Genomic DNA, 21,114 nt, shown 5'->3' on the forward strand with positions numbered 1-21,114 from the left:
CCGAGCTCACTCTTGAGCTTTCTGTCTTTGTCTCTGTCTCTCTTTCGCTCTCTCTCTCTTGCTCTTTCTCTCTTTCTCACACACACACACGTGCACCCCAGCACTGCATTTAAATAAGCCATAAAACCTTTAGATAATTGATCATTTTTTGTTCTCTTGGACTCTTACCAACTAATTCTGACCATCATAGACCCTGATCTACAAGGATCAAATCCCATCTTTGTAATCCGCACCAAATTGTAGATGTGGTATTTCAAAAGAGTTCTATCAGAGGAAGTAAATTGTGGGATGGCTAGATTGAATGTGGTAATATACGTATAAGACAATATTGATTAAGTGGGAAATGCTGAAACAATTACACAGCAGTAAGACTGCTCCAAGCAACAATTCACAGTATCAGACATCCTTTCTAGACCAGACCTGCCAGGGGGCAGCTTTCATCCCTCCACAGCAAATCATCTTTCTTGAGACAGAGTAATCCATTCAACAATTATTTATTTAATATCTATTCTTTCCCAGTCAATGTATTAAGAACTGGGATTACAAGCATGGATCGTATCTTCAAGTCCCTTGCATTTTAATATAAAGATAGGGGTGTAAATGATTACAATGTGAAATTGTACAATTATAATGAAAGATTTGACAAGGTACTAATGAAGTTGAGAAAATTTGGATGTAACTAAGGCTACTTGAAGAGGTTTTGCAAAGTGGCATGCCAGGCTGGACTCTGAAGTTACTCTATGTAAGTGATGCATGGGGGGAAGAGTATGGTTGGAGGTGAAGCCCTGATTTGGGGATCCAGCCAGCTTCCCAAAGCCAGATTATTTATTATTATAAACAGGTGACAGTCACAGTACCTTATTGAACACAATACATGTTTTGTAAAAATGAACAGAAATAGTGCATCCTAGTGAAGTGGCAAGCCTTGGAAACAGGCAGAGTCTAAGCCAACCACCCCTCTAAGCCATTGTTTTGAATATACTTAAAATTCTCATTGATGTTGCAAGATATATCAGAAGCAATGCATGTTAAGTAGTTAGTGCAACATCTGTCATGTTAGAGGTACCAAAAATATAAGTTATTCACAATAGCCTGAATATTAGTGAAAGCAATAAAGGTGGCTGTGCTGGCAGAGTGATTTTATATGGTCTCTTGGAATTACTTCATTAGTCATGTCATTCTATGCCAGCCAGATCCTAGAAGGAAAGCCAAATCAGGATATTCAGAGTATTTTTTTTCTTGTGGCTGCGGTATTAACAAATAATGATGAAATTTTTTTCTGTACTAGGAAATGTGCTTAATTTAATTTAATGGCATATAAGTAGCCCTAGTTCTGTCTAGGTCCTGATTTTAAAGTCCATTATAACCTATCACTGTGGAAGTGTCAAATCCACACCCATATGTAGGTCTTCCAGTGACTGAGGTCAATCTAAATAATGGCCTCCATTTATGCTGTCCAAACCTATTGTTTTCAAAAAGAACTCAGAGGCTGATATCTTTGAGCATGGAGTTCTGGCTTGAGTGAAATGAGACTATTGTCACCTCCAGGGGATAATTAACTAATAATTAACTAACAAGCACTGCTCTTGGGGAAGAGGTGGGTTTTTGGGGGAATTGAGAATCTCCTCAGGAATTCTTGGAATGGAAAAAAAATTGCAAACGCTAAGACTCTCATATAGTAGGGACCAATTCTTTTCTTGTCCTTTTTGAAGTATGCATTTATTAGAAAACAGAGACTCTAGAGAAACATCTATCCATTCACACAAAACAAATTCATGGCCTGGGCTTAAACTAGAATTGTCCTTATATGAAGAGCTAGTAGAAGTAGCTGAAAATGACAGCCAGTATGCCTCATCCTCACTCTTTACTAGTGAAATGTCATCTACATGTTTCATTAGTAATTGAATCAGGAATATTTTAAAGCCACAGTTCATTGGTATTGTTATGTGCCTTAATTTTACTTCGAAGTATCTTACCATGAAGTATTTTGATATTTGAAGTATGAATTTTAGGAGTTTAAGTATTTTTCCACAAGAGATTTTAGAAGACTTATTTTAAGATCTCTTATGTAGATAAATGATCTGTAAAAAACAGACTAATCTTAATCATATTCTTTGTATTGTTGAATCCAGTCTTAAATTTGAGTACCTCTGGCTCCTGTGTGATTTTTCTGAAAATTTAATGTTAATTTAAAAAAATATGTCAAATGCATATTTTTAAGGGAAAAAATGATGAATCTAGTATGTACCAAGTAGGTTTCACCACACAAACTTAAATCCACACATTTTTTTGTGTGTGAAGATTATTTCTACCATGTGAATGAGACATTAGGGGCATGGCAATGTTTGCTTGTGGGTCCAAACTGCTTCGTGGTTATAAGACAACCAGTTAACAAGGAATTCACTTGAAAAGAAGATTTTCACTTGTTGATTCTCTTTTCTGGATTTTCATTGTCCCATACCATCCAACATTAAATCGTGAAAACAGTATCAATATTTAATGATGTAAAGCTTTTATCACATGATGTATTTCACTTCTGACTACTGCTGAGAATAATTCTACTGTTCAGTTCTCCAAAAGCACTTTCATGGGAAGTTACCTTTTTGTTGATTACAAGGCATATTTGTTTTCATGATAGTTTTCACTAGTTTGAGGTAACTGCAGTGGTGGTGCAAGGAAAGATGTTGTAGAATAATGCATAGTCTGTAATCTTAGAGAAATCATGTAAATGCAATGAGAAACAAAAAATCATGTCTTAGCAACCTTTTCTAAAGTGATTATATTGATTATATTTCTAGGTCTAAAGGACCTTAAAAACTTTTCCCGAGTTCTATATTTAATGAAAAGGTATTATCCATTGTAACAAAATTTCAAGACACTGGAAGTGCTACAATACAGTTGGATGGAAAGTAGTGATAGACATTATGGAGCTGTGTTACCGCAGGGATAGTGGAGCAAACATTTTAGAGAAATATATAGTTCCATGACTAAATTAATCAAATCACAAATAAAATTGGCTTAGCTAAATGCATTATGGTGTGCATTTACAACAGAATAGTATGTAGCCATTAGACAAGATGGTATTTAATGATAGGGGGAAATGTGCATAAGCATTTTGTTCAAAACACATGGTTAAAGTTTTTAAAAGTTGATTCAACTTTAGAAACTTATGATTTTTCTTAAGGTGCAGATGTTTTAATGAGTAAAAAAGTCTATTGAAACAACTGATAACACTAGCATTTATTAGGATGTTTAGTTGATTGCTAGAATAATTATATTTTCTAAGCTGTCTAGAGTGAATATATATTTCTTTGGAAATAAGATAAATCAATGTTATAAATGTTTGTATTTAAAATGGTCCTCTCACATCTTAAACACATGCATAGATGGCTGGGAATATGACATTCTTTATGCCTTTTAACACAATGCTTACTGTAAAAGAGTTCCTAAATAGTGAATAAATGGAATTATAATTGGTAGAAGACCAAGTTTTTTTGTTTGTTTCTGAAAAGGAGTAGATAATTGGAGAACATGATACACATCTACTTAGTCATGCCCAGAATGCTGTCCTATTTGGATACATACACCATGTCTTTACCTTTATGTAAAAAGTTACTAATGTTATTGAGTGTGTTCTATTTTTTTCTCAATATCCTGGTTTCAGTTCAAAATCTCTAAATTGGTTAAGGATCCCATACTAGAGTTCAACCTGGAGTTCCAACATGTTATAACACAAACCAAAATATTTTATACATTGAATGACCTTGGTTATTTTGTGCGGTTTGTCATTGGATATGATGGGATAAGAAATTTTCATTTTATATGCATTCCTGGATTACCCAATCAAATACTAATTTTATGGTTTCCACTCTATTAGGCACCTTTGATCTCTCCTTCAGAGCCTACTCACTTTCTTCTGCTTTTTTAAAGTTGTCTGTTATTTTAATACACAGTCTATCTTTTACTGTGATTCTTATTTGTGTCTTAGTATCTTTCAGCCTTCCTCTGGCAGTTGGTATACCAAACATGATCAATCTCTGGCCCGTAGTTATTATTTTGGGGTATTGTTTCTTTTGTCTTTAAGTTCTCTTTTCTATGGTCTTTTTTCCCCCTGTAATTATTTAACTGATAGTAATAGTTGAATTCATTAAATGCCAGCTGGCATTGTATGTGATTATAGAGACCAAAAAAAAAAAAAAAATCTCTGGTCCATTTCTTCTTTCATTCTTTGGTCTTTCAGTCTACAGATATTAAACTGTAGTTGTTAGAGGCTGAGACTCTGAAGCCAGCTTACCTATTTCAAATCCAAACTCTGCCACTAATTAACTGTGTGACCTTGGACAAATTCCTCAACTTAAAAAAAAAAAAAATTCCTCAACTTCTGAATTTGTTTCCTCATTTGTACAATGAGGTTGATTATGGACGTGTTGCAAAATCATGGCCCCTTAAAGATGTCCATGGACCTCCAAACAAGATTTTGCAGATGTGATTAGCAGTCCTGAGATGGAGAAATACTCCTTAAAAATGAAATAGGCAGGAATTCAGAGTTAGGTAATGCGATGAAAGCAGAGCACAAGGATAATGTAGCATGATAAAGGCATGACTGGCCACTGATGGCTTTGCAGATGGTGGAATTGAGCCATGAACCAAGAATGTGGATGGCCTTTCTAAGCAAGAAAAGCTAAGGAAATGGATTCTTTTCTCAAGCCTATAGAAGAAAGTCTTGTTGCTAAATTAACATTAGCCCAGTGAGATCCATTTTAGAATCCTGACTTCCAGAATGATGATAAATTTGTTTTTTTAAGTCATTGAGTTAATGATAATTTGTTACAGTAGCAGTAGGAATATAGTAGGGCTTCCAGGAGAATTCTAAAAATCAATATTTGTGAAGCAGTTAAAGAGCATCTTATAATCACTATATATGTGTTTTTGCACAATATTTATGTAGGTACCTAAAGAAATAAGTATTGAGAAGTATCAGGTGCCCCCTACAAATACTTCACATGCATATAGACAGAAAATATATGTAAAGAATTATCCCTATTCGGTTGTAATATACCTTAAATGAAACTACACAAATATATTAGAAATGGTATATATCTATATTATATGTAACCTACATTATAAGGGAAAGCTGCTGAGGCTTTGGCATACTCATGTAATGATAAAACAATAGGGATCTGGAATAGATTCTATGTGTAGTTGCTTTAATGATGTTAGGGTAGTATTCTTAGATCTAACATGTGAACCTAATGCTTGCCTTTGCTTAAATGCTGAGGGAAAAAAGCTTTCCCTAAAACAGTGTTTAGCTCAGATGACAGAACTTTAGTTGTGAGATACCCAACTCAGTTTTAGAGAAAACCCCAAAAGTATAGCATGCACCTTGGTGCTTGAATGGTAAAAGGCCTTTCTTTACTTGTGCCCAAGGGAAGTAAAAATCGCCCTTGAGAAACCTGGATAAACACCAATCCCCTCAGAAAATGCTGCAGTGGGAACCTGATGCAGCTGGTCCACTTAGGATTGACATTACAGGTGTTCTTATTCAGTGAAGAGGTTGCAGCTGTCAGTATAATCGCAACAGATGGCCATCCAGGACTCCTTGTCTGCCACTTGGGCTGAATCAGTACATCGGTAATGCCAAGTATTAAACCACATTCCTGACTACTGGGAGTGGGTGTTTCTCTTCCCCAGCCTACTCGAATGACCACCTAGAAATGGTGTCATAAAAGATCTTTCAATCTCAGAGAGATTTTAAGAGTATTTCTGTCTCCCACAGGTTAGACCAAATTCAGATACTGGGGCTGGGAGGCATTCTCTTTTGAGAGATGATCAAGGGGATTATCACTATTTCATCAGAATACATATTGTCATCCAGGCCATCAATAACTTGTAGTAACTGAAGTCTGTGTTGTGCAAAAACATCTATCCATATATCTCCCTATTGGTACAGTTTGATTTACACATAATAGAAGAGAGACATCTGCAGTTTCCTGGTATTAAAACTAAAGAAAACTAAAAAGTACTTCTATTTGAATTACAAAGAAAGCTTTTGTGTATGACTAACAAGTGCTTAATATGTACTAAGTATTATGCTCTAATGCATTGCCTTTTAAACCTAATAATTCTGTTATATACATGTTGATTCAACCCTCGTACTTCATAGATGATAGCACCAGTGGATACATAATTGTTGCAATATACACACAGTTTATATTCATCTGACCTCAAAGACTGCCTGGGGCAACTCAATACTTCTGCCTTTAAAACTTCTTCTGGGCACTGTATGATTACCCCACAAAACCCAGGGCCAAATTTTAAAATAGGAAGCAAACACACACATAACTGTTAAATCCTAACAGTTTGGAGAATCAAGTTTGCTCTGTGACCTTATCTGGTACATCTCTAGATATTGAACTTGACTGTGAACAGCTGCTATACTAAATATTAAAAACCCACAGGAAGAACAGAGAAGCTTGCACCACAGAGGGCCTGACAGTGCCTTTATCAGAAGGCCATAGCACTAAATCAATGTAGCTGAAATGTACTTTCATCCCAAAGTGCTCCAATCTTAGAAGTTACCTGAAAGATGCAACACATTTATCTTCCAGACAACAGATTCCTAGTGGGTTTCTCCTCGATTTTCCTAAGCTGCAGGACTTTCTACCACCAGGGGGCGCCAGAGCAACAATCAAGACACTGTATATTCTTAAGTAAAAAGACATAATTTTCCCCTGAATCATGACTCATCCATGGTGTTGGGGCAATAGATGGCACCTAAGGGCACAATTCGTGATCAACCAGAGCTTTACAAGAGTCCATGATGTTAATTTTAATTTAAGGAAGGATAAAATAATTTATACAGAGAATACCGGAACTCTGTTAGAATATTCCTCCTGCCAAATATGTCTGAGTCATTACCAAGAATTATTTTGTTTTCTGCCTACTGCTTTACTTTTTCTAATGGAAATGGTTCCTAGAGGAAAGACCAAAAAACCTGTTAAAAAGATCAGAGACAAATAGTAAAATCAGCTACTTAACAATAGAAATAGTGGCATTTGGATAAAGAAAGCATTTTTTTTTTTTTTTTACTAGAAAATTCTTGGAACTCTATATAGTAAATATTAGCCCTAAAACTCCTTCTAAGAAATTTTAAGAAGGGAAAGTTCCCAAATATCTCACTGCAGCACTCAGAATAACAAAGTTTTCTTGTATGTTTTCTCTTCACATACTTGTTTGTGTATATGTGTGTCTGCACCATAGATGCCATGTATGTTACATAATATATGTCCTGTGTGCTTTGTAACAATTGATATGTACTGTTTACATGTATACTTTTTACATTTTTTCACTTTGTATATCATGAACATCTTTCCTCTTAGGCCATAAATATCTACAGTCCCTGACTTATAAGGGTTCATCTTAGATTTTTTTGACTTTACGATGTCGTGAAAGCAATATGCATTCATTAGGAACAATACTTCAGATTTTGAATTTTGATCATTTCTTGGGATGTTGTGATACTATCCAGTATGATACTGTCTTGTGATGCTGGGCAGTGGTAGTCATAGCTGCTTGTCAGCCACGTGATCACCAGGGTGAACAACTGACAGAGAACCTCTCCCTACTCATAAACTATTCTGTTTTTTACTTTCAGTATAGTATTCAGTACATTATATGAAATATTCAACACTTTATTATAAAATCATTGTGTTAGATGATTTTGCCCAACTGTGGATTAAGATAAGTTTTCTGAGTATGTTTAAGGTAGGCTAGGCTGAGTTATGTTCAGTAAGTTATATGTATTGGCTGTATTGTTTACTTAAACCCATAAAAAGTTGAACAGTGGCATGTTACCCCATTGTATGTCAAGAAAGATCTGTAGTTCTTTTTAAATAAACTAGATATCTATATGTCTACATTACTAAAACAATATAAATACATTAAGTTATATAATTTTCTTATTTTTTTAAGAGATTTATTTTAGAGAGTGCAAGCAGGTGAGCTAGGGTGTGGGGGAGCTGGGTGGGGGAAGAAGAAGAGAGAAACTCAAGCAGACTCCATGCTGAGCACACAGAGCCTGACTGGGGCTCAATCCTATGATCCAAGCCTACAACCTGAGCCAAAACCAAGAGTTGGAAGCTCAACCCACTGTGCCACCCAGGCACTCCTGTATTGTTCCCTTTAAAAATATATTCTTTTACCAATTTAGGCCTGTTATATATTTGGCATGCAATAATTCACTTACGTGACTGGATATTTCTACTTCTTTAAGGAAGAAACCCTTACATACTACATACCTCTCCGGACAGTGACAGTATGCATGGACTTGTGATAGACTGTTAGTCTAGCGGTAGAGACAGCAGCTTACTTCATTTAGTCTAACATTTCACAAATAAACATTCATCACTTTAAAAATACTAACCTAAATCTCGGGATCCCTGGGTGGCTCAGCAGTTTAGCACCTGCCTTCGGCCCAGGGCATGATCCTGGAGTCCTGGGATTAAGTCCCACATTGGGCTCCCTGCATGGAGTCTGCTTCTGTCTCTGCATCTCTCTCTCTCTCTCTCTCTTTCTGTGTGTCTCTCATGAATAAATAAATAAAATATTTTTTAAAAAAGTAAAAAAAAAAAAAACTAACCTAAATATCTGCAGACATAGATTGTGATGCGTCATTCTAGATTAATTCTTCAATTTGCTTTGACCCTAGAGAGTGCTCCTCAAATTTTAATCTGCATGTTGATCACTTGGGGAGCTTGTTGAATTGCTGATTCTGATTCTATAGGTCTGGAGTGGAACCTGAGATTCTGCATTTCTAATTAGCTCCCAGGTTATGGTCGCTTGTCTGTGAATAGCTGACCAGTGAGATCTTATATTAGAAGATAGGATGTAATTCACATGGGGTTGTTTTGATCCTAGGAAATGGCAGGAAGCAGTAATTTGAATGACCTTTCCAATTCATAAAAGGAACTTTTCTCCCTTTACTTTTTAGTGAGTCATTTGTTGGTGCTTTACATTTGATCGAATTTTTAATACCATCTTTGAACATGGATTAAGAAAGCTCTCTGAGGAAAGTAGCATGGTTAATACTTTATGTGAGATACTATTTTAACAGCAATATATTAGCCAGATTTAGGAGTAAGTAAGAGCAATGAGCTAAGAAACAAATGGTTTCTTCACCAGGTTTTATTCACCCTGCCAAGCACCACTATCCCTTCCTGATATGTGTGAAGGTGCATGGCAGCCTTTTTACCGTGGGTAAACTGTTCGACATACATAACAGATGGGGTCATAACTTCCCAATTCCATAAACATAGTCTCCACTCCTGGAGGCAGTAATGTATTAAGATGCTTTTTCAATGTGTTTATAGTAGGTGCATTGCTGGCATTTTACACGTTATTGAAGCTCAGGGCAGCAATAACTTGTAATGTAGTTTTCAACATAGCTTCAATGTGTTTTTAGGGGTGAGGTACAATAGATAAGAAATACCTCTGTAAATTATTCTTTCATTCTGTCACTTGGTTCAAGAGTGTTATGCCTGGCATTTCAGTGTGAATTTGTGATTGTTTGGCCATTATTATTTTGATATTTTGTCCTTTGTAGAACCATCCTGTCAGTGAGGTTTACAGTTACCTCTACTAAATGGTATCCCTCTATAGCACACTCAAATATTGTTCCCAAGATTGATAGCGGCCTGCTACTCTCGAAAATCCAGTTAACCTCACTGGAGACACAGTGTCCCCAAAAGACAAGAAAAAAAATATGACTCCAGTGGAAGATACAGGAAATATATTTCAGGAGGGAAATTTATATTTTAAAGTTTTTTCTGTGAGCATTATCTTGATGTATTGAGCAAACACGTATGTAAGATATCTAGCAAGTGCACTAGGACTTGGATACACATTAATTTCAGTGACTTTGTTATTCCAGTTTCTGAAACTTAATTTCAGGAAACAATGACGTAGTAACAAGAAAATAATTACCACTATGCAGGAGCTCAAAATTTATGGAGGAAAACCTCAGATTAAAGGATGGGAATATATTAATAAATACATTATAGTGAATACCTAAGTGTAAGGTGACAGAGAAAATACTCAATTGTTTGAAATGTTGATGGGGGAAGTCAATGGATGGCAAAGCAAAGATATTATTGCTCTTGTTATTATTAACTGAAAATTTAGTTCTCAAAATTCTCCATGCCACCTCTACTCCTCCCTATTTTCTACACAAATAGTGTTACACATTCCATAGACAAGGAAATTGTATTTTCTTTTCCATAATATCTAATGTATTTTTGTTTTTTATTGCAGTCTTATAAATGATCTCGTGTACTAAATTTTATCCTACTGACAAAAAAAAAGAGTTTGCTTATTCACCATTTTATTCTTGTCCCCAAGATTTACTTCCATCTCAGTAACTATTAATGGATACCATAATTGCCCACAATAAAATATTAGTGTTATTTTTGGTTTTCTATGTTGTGATAAAACAGTTGAAGAAATGGCTATAAAAAACAGACTTTTGATATTATGCATCAGTTTCTTGTTTGCAAACTTCAATAATTTCCTAATGGGGATAACACTTCTCTTCATTACATTTGAAAAGAATTGATGGGATTAATGGATTGAAATGATGATGATGATGATGATGATGATGATGATGATGATGATGATTTTGTCTCACAGTACCAGTAATGGTTCTGTTTCTCTGGAGAACCCAAACTAATACAGTAAATATATGATAAAATCTGTATAGAGGTGCTACAGGGGATAGATAGATAGATAGATAGATAGTGGGAAATAGGAGTCAATTTTGGACATGTTTAATTTGAGATGTTACTAAACAGACAAGTGAAGTTATCAAAGAGGCGTGTATATTTTGGAGAATCTTAGTAGACGTATGAATTAATATGTGGGATTAGTTGTACATCTATAGTAAAGACAAAAGATTGAGGCACTCTAATCGTAAAAAGTAGGGGTGAAAAACAGTAGAGTAGGAGGTATGCTAAGAGTATGTAAAATTCTGGAAACCAAGTGGGAAAAAAATGTTATCAAAGAGGTGATACTGATCATTTGTGCTGAATGCTGATTATTGGTCAAAAGGAATGTGTAATATGAGAGAGAAACATTGAATTTCACAATGTGAAGTTTATTGATGGCCCTGACAACATGAGTTTTAATTACATAATGAGGACAAAAGCCTAATTAGACTTTGGCTAAGCAAGAAAAGGGAGACTGTTTGCTATTGCTGCCATACAACGTGTGACAGACTGGTTGGCTTAAATAACAGAAATTAATTTATTCACAGTCTGTAGGCTGTATATCCAAGATCAAAATATCAGCAAGGTTGGCTTTATTCTTAGGCCTCTTTCCTTGGTTGGTAGAAGACCATCTTTTGTCTTTGCCTTCTTGTGGTCTATCCTTCCTGTGTCTGTTTCCTAATACCTTCCTCTTTTAAGGATTAGGGTCAACTGTAGTTAACTCATTTTAACTTAATTACCTCTTTGAAGATCATATCTTCTAATATAGTCACATTTTGAGATACTCTGGATTAGAACTTTGGTGAGAAATAAAATAGCCTATAGCACTCTGCTGTCTGGTTCTTCAAACTTCATGGCCTTAATGCAAAATATATTCACCCTATCCCAGCAGCCCCAAGGGTCTACACCTATTTCAACATTAAATCCAAATTAATTATCTCACATAAATATCCTCTAAATCAGCTACTGTTGAGAATAAAGATATAATTCATCCTGAAGCAAAGTTCCTTATCAGCTGTGAACCTGAGAAACCAGACAAGTTATCTCTTTATAAAATACAGTGTAGCACAAGTGTAAGACAGACATCACCATTCCCAAAAGGAGGTATTAGGGGAGGGGAAAGGACCACAGGTTCCAGCAAGTCTGAAAATTAGCAGGGAAAATTCCATATGATTCTAAGCCTTAAAATTAATTGTTGGGCTCAGTGTTCTTTCTTTGTGTCCACCAGGGAGGTGGTACTAATTTATATGCCCATCAGTGTAGTGTCTCTTTCTCTTAATTACAGTAACATTGTTAGGTATTGGAGGTTGGGTGGCAGACACAACACAGCCTACAACAGGGATTGTAGATGGTACTTCTGAGGAGTATTAATTTTCAAAAGTCAACAAAGATATGAAACAGTAACGATGGGAAAAGATGACATTTGATGTAGAAGAAAGAGGAAGAAATTGCTACATTAATGGCCATAAGTACACTAGAGAAGATGGAAACATGTAAAAATGGAGGAATTTCTTGGCTTTAGGTGAAAATACATAGGAAACAGGCAGGTACAGATACTACTAGGGGTTCTGATGTGGGGTGGAAATATGTGGAAGTTCTCTTGTGAGCTTTCCTTTCTTTCAGCTAAATAGAAGAAAAGTAGAGCCAGGTAAAGTAGAGAGAAAAAGAAAACACATAATAGTAATTTAGGATAATTTTGTCATAATGTTATCCTAGGAGGAGCCATTCTGGTTTTAAGGGATTTTTGTTAGACATTTTTGATTTGTAAAACAAAAAAACTGAGAATGATGAGTTTTTTCTCGCTTTGACGTTTTTCTCCTACAGTATGGCAAAGCAAGAAAGGGGCAAGTGGAACCAGGATATTTGTAAGGTAATGACATTAATAATTAGCCTTGATATATTAAGCAGTGTAGGAATAGAGGAAAGATGTAAAGGTGACAAAGGAAAGTGAAATGAAATAGAAGTGCTGGGAAGGTCAAGAGATTTTTGGAGTCCAGCTTCTCTAAAGAAGGGGCCTGAAAATAGAGGAAATGGTGATCAATGAATGTCACATTTTGGAAACTTAGATCTCAATACTGACTTGTGGCAATTTAGTGAAAGGGTATGTCTCTATTTGTAGCTGCTGCTGCATTTAATGCAGTTTAATGAATAGTTAGAATCATTTGAAGAGTTCATTATGTTTAGTTAAATTAGTATTCTATGCTACCTTATAAATTACCACAAACTAAATGGCTTAAAACAGCAGTCATTTTATTTAACCATTTCTGTAGGTCAGAAGGCTGGGAACTGCAAGCTGAACTCTTGCTTAGAATCTCATAAGACTGAAATCATGGTCCTGGTTGGCTGCATTCTCATCTGAAGGCTCAATAGGCAAGAATCCACTCAGCAATTGCTCTCAGGTTGTTGACTGATTTCATTTCATTGTAGCAGAGATTTTTTTGGCAGCTCTTTAATTTTTTAAAGTCAGCAATAGTCTACTTCAAATCTGGGACTTCTAGACCATCTTTTAAATGACTTTCCTGAATAGACTAAGGCTACCAGAATAATCTCCTTTTGATTAACTTAAAGTAAGTTCATTGGAAGTATTTAATTGCATGTAAAAATCAATCACTTGTGCCATATATTGATTAGAAGCAAATTCCAGGTTTTGCTTACCAACAAGATGAGGAGATTATAAAAGGCTGCTATTCATGACTGGGGTGGCAGTTAGTTTAGGCTCATGCAAAAGTGTGTACATTGAACTATGTATTATTTAAAGATGCTTTTTCAGTTTCATTTTCACCTATAGAGTTTTAACTGCATAGAGAATCACCCTGCTACAAATGTAAATTACAAGAAAATCGGGGATGAGAGTGGAAAATAACTTTTCACACATTGAATGTAGGTAGCATAGGTCATGGATTACATGAGAGAGTCTCATGATGGAAGGGGAAATATGATACCTATGACTTCTAGCATTATTACCTAGAGAAAGTTTCTATCCATGTCATAGAAAATGTCAGAGGGGATCCAAACATGACCTAGTTGAGTTGGGAAGATAGGAAGATACTTGCAGAAATCAAATTGACTATAATTTTAAGGGCAGCACATAAGAAATAGAGGAGATTGATTGGTAGGTTGGTGGATAGATAGAATAGGAAACTGTAGGGAGGAAGGGAGGAGAGAAGAGGGTGTGCTAGAGAGACCACAGAAGGATTCTTTCAAGTAGTTGGCTGAGTATTGACCAGCCTTCCAAGGGGACCAGGGATGGAACTACTGGGAAGCAATGGGTAAAACAATTAATGAAGATCACGTAGGGTTGAGAACAATTGGCATTCTCATCATCCCAAATAAAAATACCTCTTAATACACAGAGCATCATATAGTGGCCAAAATGGTCATATCTTAGCTATAAGACTAAACTAACCCCAGTGATAAATCTGCTCTGAAGCTGTCCAAACTGAAATCGAGCATCAAAAGAAATAAAGTGAAGAAATGTAGATAAATTGTGACCTAGAATAAATTTCAATAATCTTTACAAAAATACATGAAAATTGAACATTAAACAAAATGATTTGCAAAACTGCCATACAGAAAAGATTACTAGGCATACAAAAAAGGTAGAAAAATAGAAAGTATTATCAAGAGACAAATCTATCATTAAAAACAGATGCAGAAAAATCAAAGCTGGAATCAGTAGACAAGGAGTTTAAAGGAACAATTATACATTTAATGTGTTCAAGGATTTAAAATAAAGCCTGAACATGAAGTGAAGAACAATTAAGTTACAAAAGACTCTGATGAAACTACTTGACATAAATTCAATATCTGAAATGTAAAAATAAAGTTAAAAAAATACTGCATGGGAGTAATAACAGACATGGAAGAAAAAGATCCATGAACTTGATATAGCAATAAAACAATAGAGGAAAAGTCCTGGAGACAGAGACTGTAAATAAATGGATTATCATGTCCAGTGAGACAATATCAGGCTAACATTTTATTGGAGAGCATACAGATAGGTCTACATATTATTTAGAGATAATGGCCAATTTACTTCATGGGAAAATAAAAAATCAGCAAAACCATGCTGAATAAACAAAGCAGACCACACCAGAGCACATTTGAATAATAATAAAAAACCCTAAAAAAAAGTAATTGAGAGAAAATATCTAAATGGTAGCCAGCGGGGGAAATGACACTTCTGCATAGAACAAAGAATGCATATAGATTTGACAGAAGTTAAACTTGCCAGAACACAAAGAGGAATAACCTCATTAAAGTGCTGAAAGGAAAAAAAAAAAAAAACAAAATAACAAAAAAAACTGTGAACCTGAAATTGAATATCAAGCAAAAAATACGCTTCAAATATGAAGACAGACTTTTTAGAGAAACCAAAGTTTACAAATTTCAGTGTTATCAGACCTTTGTGACAGAATTATGATGAAAGGAAGCATTTGTGAAAAATGAAAATGGCACTTGATAAAATTTTGCATCTAAATGAGGGTTTGGTAAAATTTAGCCTGCTGCCATATTTGACTTAGGATGTGTCTATCTGTCACTATTTCTTGAGAAGCCTGAGAGGTCAGACTGTTTTACATTGTTAATTTTTTTTTTAAAGAATAAGCATATTGGACAGAAACTATGTAGAGCCAGTAAAGCCTAAACAATTTATTGTCTGTCTTTTTACAGAAAATGTAAAACTTTCAATCTAAATAATGAATATCACAGATGACAAACATAGCAGCATAAGTGACACACAAATGTTTTTCAAAATATTATGAAAAATAATGACAACAAAAAATGATAACAATGGCTGTTTAGGTAGGAATAAAATGTATGACAATAAAAATAAAATATCTTATTGAATGATCTTAATCTATATGAAAGGTAGTATAATTGGTGGTAGATGGTGATAAGTTAAAGATGCATATTGTGAAACCGAGGACAAACATATTAAATAAAAAGCTAGTAAGTCAATAGCAAGGATAGGAAATATTATACTCAGTTAATCTAAAATAATACGGTTAAAAAGAGGAAAACAGGGATGGTCAAAATGGATGATGTTCTGTGGGAGATTTAGGCTTCCAGTTACTGAATGGATATGTCACAGAGCTGAAAGATAGAGCATGGGGAATATACTTAATGACACTGTGATTGGGTTGTATGGTGGCAGACGGTACCCTACACCTCTTTGTGTTGAGCATAGCCTAATGTATTAAAGTTGAATCACTATGTTGTACACTTGAAATGAATGTAACATTGTATGTCAACTATAAGCAAAAAAATTGAAAGACAAAATGAAGAAAAATTGACACAGATAAGCAAGATTTTAGCAAAATTGTATCAATAATCTCATTAAATATATGGTCCAAAAGTTGTAATTAAAATGTAGAGATTATCAGACTGTAATAAGATGCAGATTCCTTTTCTCTTTAAAAGAAATTCACTTTAAATACACAGATACGGATTAAAGTGCAATAATGAAAAAGGTCCTTATGCAAATGCTAATTAGAAGAAAACTGGGGGCTGCCTGAGTGGTTCAGTAGTTAAACAACTGTCTGACTCTTGGTTTCAGCTTAGGTCATGATCTCATGGGTTGTGAGACTGAGACTCACATCCAGCTACATGCACGGCCAGGTTCTCTTTCTCTGCCTCCCACTCATGCTCTCTCTCTTTCTTAATCTTAAAAAAGTTGCAAGTGGCTTTTACTCACAGGTATGATGGAGTAACAGGAATCCGATTTATTGCCCTTCTGTAAACAACGATGATACATATAGGAAATAACTAGACTAAATATAGGAAATAACAGTTTTCAGACACTAGAACACAGGCAAGGTAAGAAAACAATCTCTGACAGAAAGGAACAAAATGAGGTAAATTGTATGATTTTCCCTACTCTTCCGTTTTCAGGCTCTAGTAAAAGGAATAGGGCTATATATGGAGCTATCTGATACCACCACATTGAGAATTCACAGTTCCGATTTCAGGGATGCCAAAGCAAATACAATTTATGGGGCCAAGCACTGGAGAGGAAGGTGTGCAGGGAGGAAGAGCTAGAGACTAGCAGGATTGGCAGGGAGTCTCTCAAGGCTTTGATTGTATATGTTGGTAATAAAACACTGGGAAAGCAAGGAAATAAAAACTGAAAAGGGTAAGTCAAACAATTTCTAGAGATCATGTAAAGCTTGAATAGTCCACTTTTTAAAGAACCATAGTGAACAGACCTCTTTATACATGGGAAATGGAGGAGAATTCATAGAATGGAATTAGCTCAGTATTAAAGCCAAGTTAGTCCTGGTACCACACTAACAGATTGTTTAGAAAATAAAAGGAAAATAAAAACCAGGAAGAATATGCCTATTACCTGAAAAAGTCCAGAGAAATAGGCACAAATGGGGATGCCATTAGGGATGTATGCCAGAGACTGAAAGGCCAGAAAAAGAGGAAGGAATATTTTTTCATGTTTCCATCCTTTACCTAACCACATTCTCCTACCAATTTTCTTCCCCTCTCTAGGCCTGATTTTTATCTTTTTCAGCAGCAGCAGATGTTGATTCCAGCAGAATTTTAGAGTTTTCCACAACACTCTACAAAACATCATGTGTTGCCTCAGAAGCAACTGTATCAGCCAGCCAGAGAAACTTGGTTACGAATCAAATTGTACAAGCACATGGACCCAAGTTTGTAAGATGACCATCTATAAGACACTATTTGCTTCTCCAGAAAATTAATGACAAGGAGGATGAAAATTGAAGGCCATGGAATCAAAGAAACGGGAGCTGTAACTCAAGAGCTGGTGGATTATCAATCAAAAAAAAAAAAAAGAGAGAGAGTTGTTGATAATTAGGGAAATGTGAGGCTAGACTATCTATTAGGTAATATTAAGAGATTTTAATGACAAAATTTTTAGATGTGAAAGTGGTATGGTTTATATAACAATTGTCAACATGATACATGCTTCAGGTATTTATGAGTGAGATAATCTGGTATGTTAGTTTTGCTGAGAGGATTAAACTTTAAAGGGATAATTATATACCAAAATTGTTAATAATTGTTAAACCTGACTAATAGGTACCTGGGTTCATTTTATAACTTTCTACTTTGTATTTGCCAATAACCTCCCAAACAAAACATCATGGAGAGAGATGCTGGAATAACATACTCTTCTTTTTCTAAAATTTAAATTTCACCTCACTCTAACTTTGTTAAAGTTGTTATTTAAAGGGGCCTTGCAGTTTAAACCCTCTTGATACATCCTCTATAAAATTATCAAGTTTTCCTCCTAAGTATCGTAAGCACACTGTGTTGTTTTAGAGAAAGTTTTGCAAACTGCTGTTTGAGCCAGGTCAGGCTAATTTCTATAAACAGCTGTGCTGAAGTCTCAGTAGCTAAACAGTTTTATCCCTTGTTTGACTCACCATGGAAAGCAAGTTGGTGTTGGTGATGAGGGATTATACATGGATCTTAATATACTTAGACTGTTTGCTTCCATTTGGCAGAGAGACAAGTGTGGAGAGGTTGTGAGGGATCAGAAGGGAAGTTTTAGAGGCGAGGCTGGCACATGGTGTAGCATATATCACTCCTGCCCACATTCTAGTCACCACAAATCAGTCTTATGGTCCCACCCAACTGTGAGGGAGGCTAGAAAATTTAAATTCCTGTGTATTAAAATCAACTAAGAGATTTACTGAATCTAAAATATTTTCTTTACCACAATAGACATTTGGTTTAATAAATACTTTCATATGTTTACACTTATAAACAACCCATTTAATTTAATTTAATTTAAGCTATCAAAAGATAAACTGTCATAACAGGAGTATGAATGGAAAGCTTAATTCCTGAATTTGATTGGCAGTAAATGCTTTTGAGCCATATGCCAGGATTAATATCCACCATTCATCAAAGATGTATTGAGTGCCTAACATAAGGTACTATACCAGGCACTAGGGATGCTGGTCAGGGATCTTGCAAGCCAGGATCTGCTACTCTATGAAGGAGAATTAAGAAAGAATGTAGGTAATCACTACACATCCTGCAAAGAAAATGCCATCTCTAAATGGAACCAAACTAATAAGAAATGAGAAGGTAAATGTGTTAGCCAAATGAAACGGAGGTTTGTTTTAATGTGTGCTCTCAAGCTCCCAGCTAAAGGAGTGGCACGTGTAAAGATTTGGATGTTGGCAGAGCATCTGGACATTTGACAAACTATGAGAACTTAATGTTTCCTGAGTCTAGGGTAGAAAGAAGAAAAAAAAAAGGTACAATGTGAAAGGAAGTAAATCCATCTGGCTATTTTATTAGGTGAAGGAGTTTGGACTTCAAACTGATATCAATGAAGTGCAAACCTAATTCAGTTATACATAATATTGGCTGCTTTGTAAAATTTAAATTTATTTAATAGAATCTCTAATTTTATTGAAGCTGTATCAAAAGGGTGCTATAATTTAAAATCTTTCAATAGCATTCTGTTAAACATCACATTTTTCTCATAAGTTGGGCCTTATTTTCTTAGAGAAATTATAGATAAGATAGAAAGTTTACCTATTTCCAATAAGTTCATAAAGATTAGGACTCTATTCTTAAAGGACGATGTGATATGGCATATTTTTAAGGAAGAGTGATGCTATAAAAGTCAATTCAGCTTCTCTGAAAGAAGTAAATACTAAACTTTTACTAGTGTTTTTCTTCTAAACTTTTCTGTTAAGAATGACACTAATACGGTAAAAGAAAATATAATTTTATATGAAGTAGGTTTTTATAACTCAGGTCATGTATGTAATGATTTTCTATTAGATTAAGAAATTCTGTTTTATGAACCTTTTGGATTTTTAACACTCCTTTGTAACAATGGCACATTTACTTTTCCTGTATTTTCTTACATGCAAAGAAATGTCATCTACATACACTTATGCACATATAAATAGAAATATACATTTAGGCTTTTTTTTTAAATAAAGCTTTTACTTATTTATTCATGAGAGACACAGAGGCAGAGACATAAGCAGAGGGAGAAGCAGACTCCCCATGAGGAACCCGATGCGGAACTCGATCCCAGGATCCCGGGATCACAACCTGAGCAAAAGGCAGATGCTCAACCACCAAGCCACCCAGATGCCCCCATTTGGGCTTTTTTATTTCATATTTTTAAATGCTATAGTATAATGTATTAAATGTGGCTTAGGTTGTCACTAATACCACTTGATATATATGAATATATATTTGAGATAAATAGTAATAAAGATTTAATATAACTAGAAAATAGAAAATTGTATTTATTATATGTAGTAAAATGTTTAATTTTGACTTACTTGAATGTATGATTATTACTAATTATTCTCAAGTGCAAGTAGTCTTAAATACACAGAAAATATTTCCAAAATTTAGTATCATATTGCAGTAGGGACATAAGTAGGTTGTCTTTTTGAATGATACTGAATATTTCTTTCTAATAAAGCTTTCAGACATTTGAGAATAAAATGTAAGTGCTAAAATATGCAAATACAATTTATAGTGTGTTTTTATTGTTAGCTTCTGATTACTTTTAGAAAGTATGTCTCAGGGCACCTGGGGGGCTCAGTCGGTTAAGCATCTGACTCTTGATTTCGGTTCAGGTCATGGGCTCAGGATCATGAGATCAAGTCCTACTTTGGGCTCTGTGCTGGGTATGGAGCCTCCTTAGGATTCTGTCTCTCCATCTGCCACCTCCCCTCAAGGAAAAGGATGTTTCATAAAAAGTATAATTATGGAAATCAGAAAAGCTAAAATTAAACTTGTTTTTTGTCTTATTAGATATTCATAATAAAATTACTGCATGTAATGGGTACATATAATATGTACAGTATACATGCATACATAAACATGTATATTTACCCAAAGGCAAACTATACATCACTGATTTATAACCAATTTCTTTAAGCCTCTAGTGGCACTATCACAAAAATAATTTTCAAGACAAATATTAATCTACTTCATTTTATTGATAGTATAGGATTCCATTTCATATCATATCATATGATATTAGTCATAATGATGACTAATATCATTACTCACATTTAGATAATAACCGAGTAGTCAAGCTTCACTCTTTGCCCCTCTATCTCTTTTCCATTTTTTTTAAAGGTTTTATTTATTTATTCATGAGAGACAGAGAGAGAGAGATTGAGAGAGAGAGAGAGGAAAGACATAGGCAGAGGGAGAAGCAGGCTCCATGCAGAGAGCCCGATGTGGGACTCAATCCCAGGTCTCCAGGATCTCACCCCGGGCCTAAGTCAGGCGCTAAACTGCTAAGCCACCCAGGGATCCCCTCTTTTCCAAAATTAACACATGTGCATATTCAAATGCAGGTTTTTAACTACTTTTCTATTGCCTACTA

The 21,114-nt window shown here is 35.0% G+C and overlaps 1 long non-coding RNA gene across 5 annotated transcripts in view; it reads left to right on the plus strand.

Annotated features, from left to right (window-relative positions):
* LOC144320506 (uncharacterized) overlaps nt 1-20,738 on the plus strand; it is a 148,075-nt gene extending 127,337 nt beyond the window's left edge. For 3 of the 5 annotated variants that reach the window (XR_013386130.1, XR_013386129.1, XR_013386128.1), the window contains 3 exons: nt 12,582-12,627; nt 13,028-13,156; nt 17,256-20,738. This is a non-coding gene — a long non-coding RNA (uncharacterized LOC144320506). The remainder of the gene's footprint in view (nt 1-12,581; nt 12,628-13,027; nt 13,157-17,255) is intronic. The other 2 variants (XR_013386131.1, XR_013386132.1) reach the window with 1 other exon arrangement.
* Nucleotides 20,739-21,114: the final 376 nt, after the last annotated feature.

Source organism: Canis aureus, chromosome 9 (assembly GCF_053574225.1).
Source record: "Canis aureus isolate CA01 chromosome 9, VMU_Caureus_v.1.0, whole genome shotgun sequence".
Taxonomy (NCBI): Eukaryota; Metazoa; Chordata; class Mammalia; order Carnivora; family Canidae; genus Canis; species Canis aureus.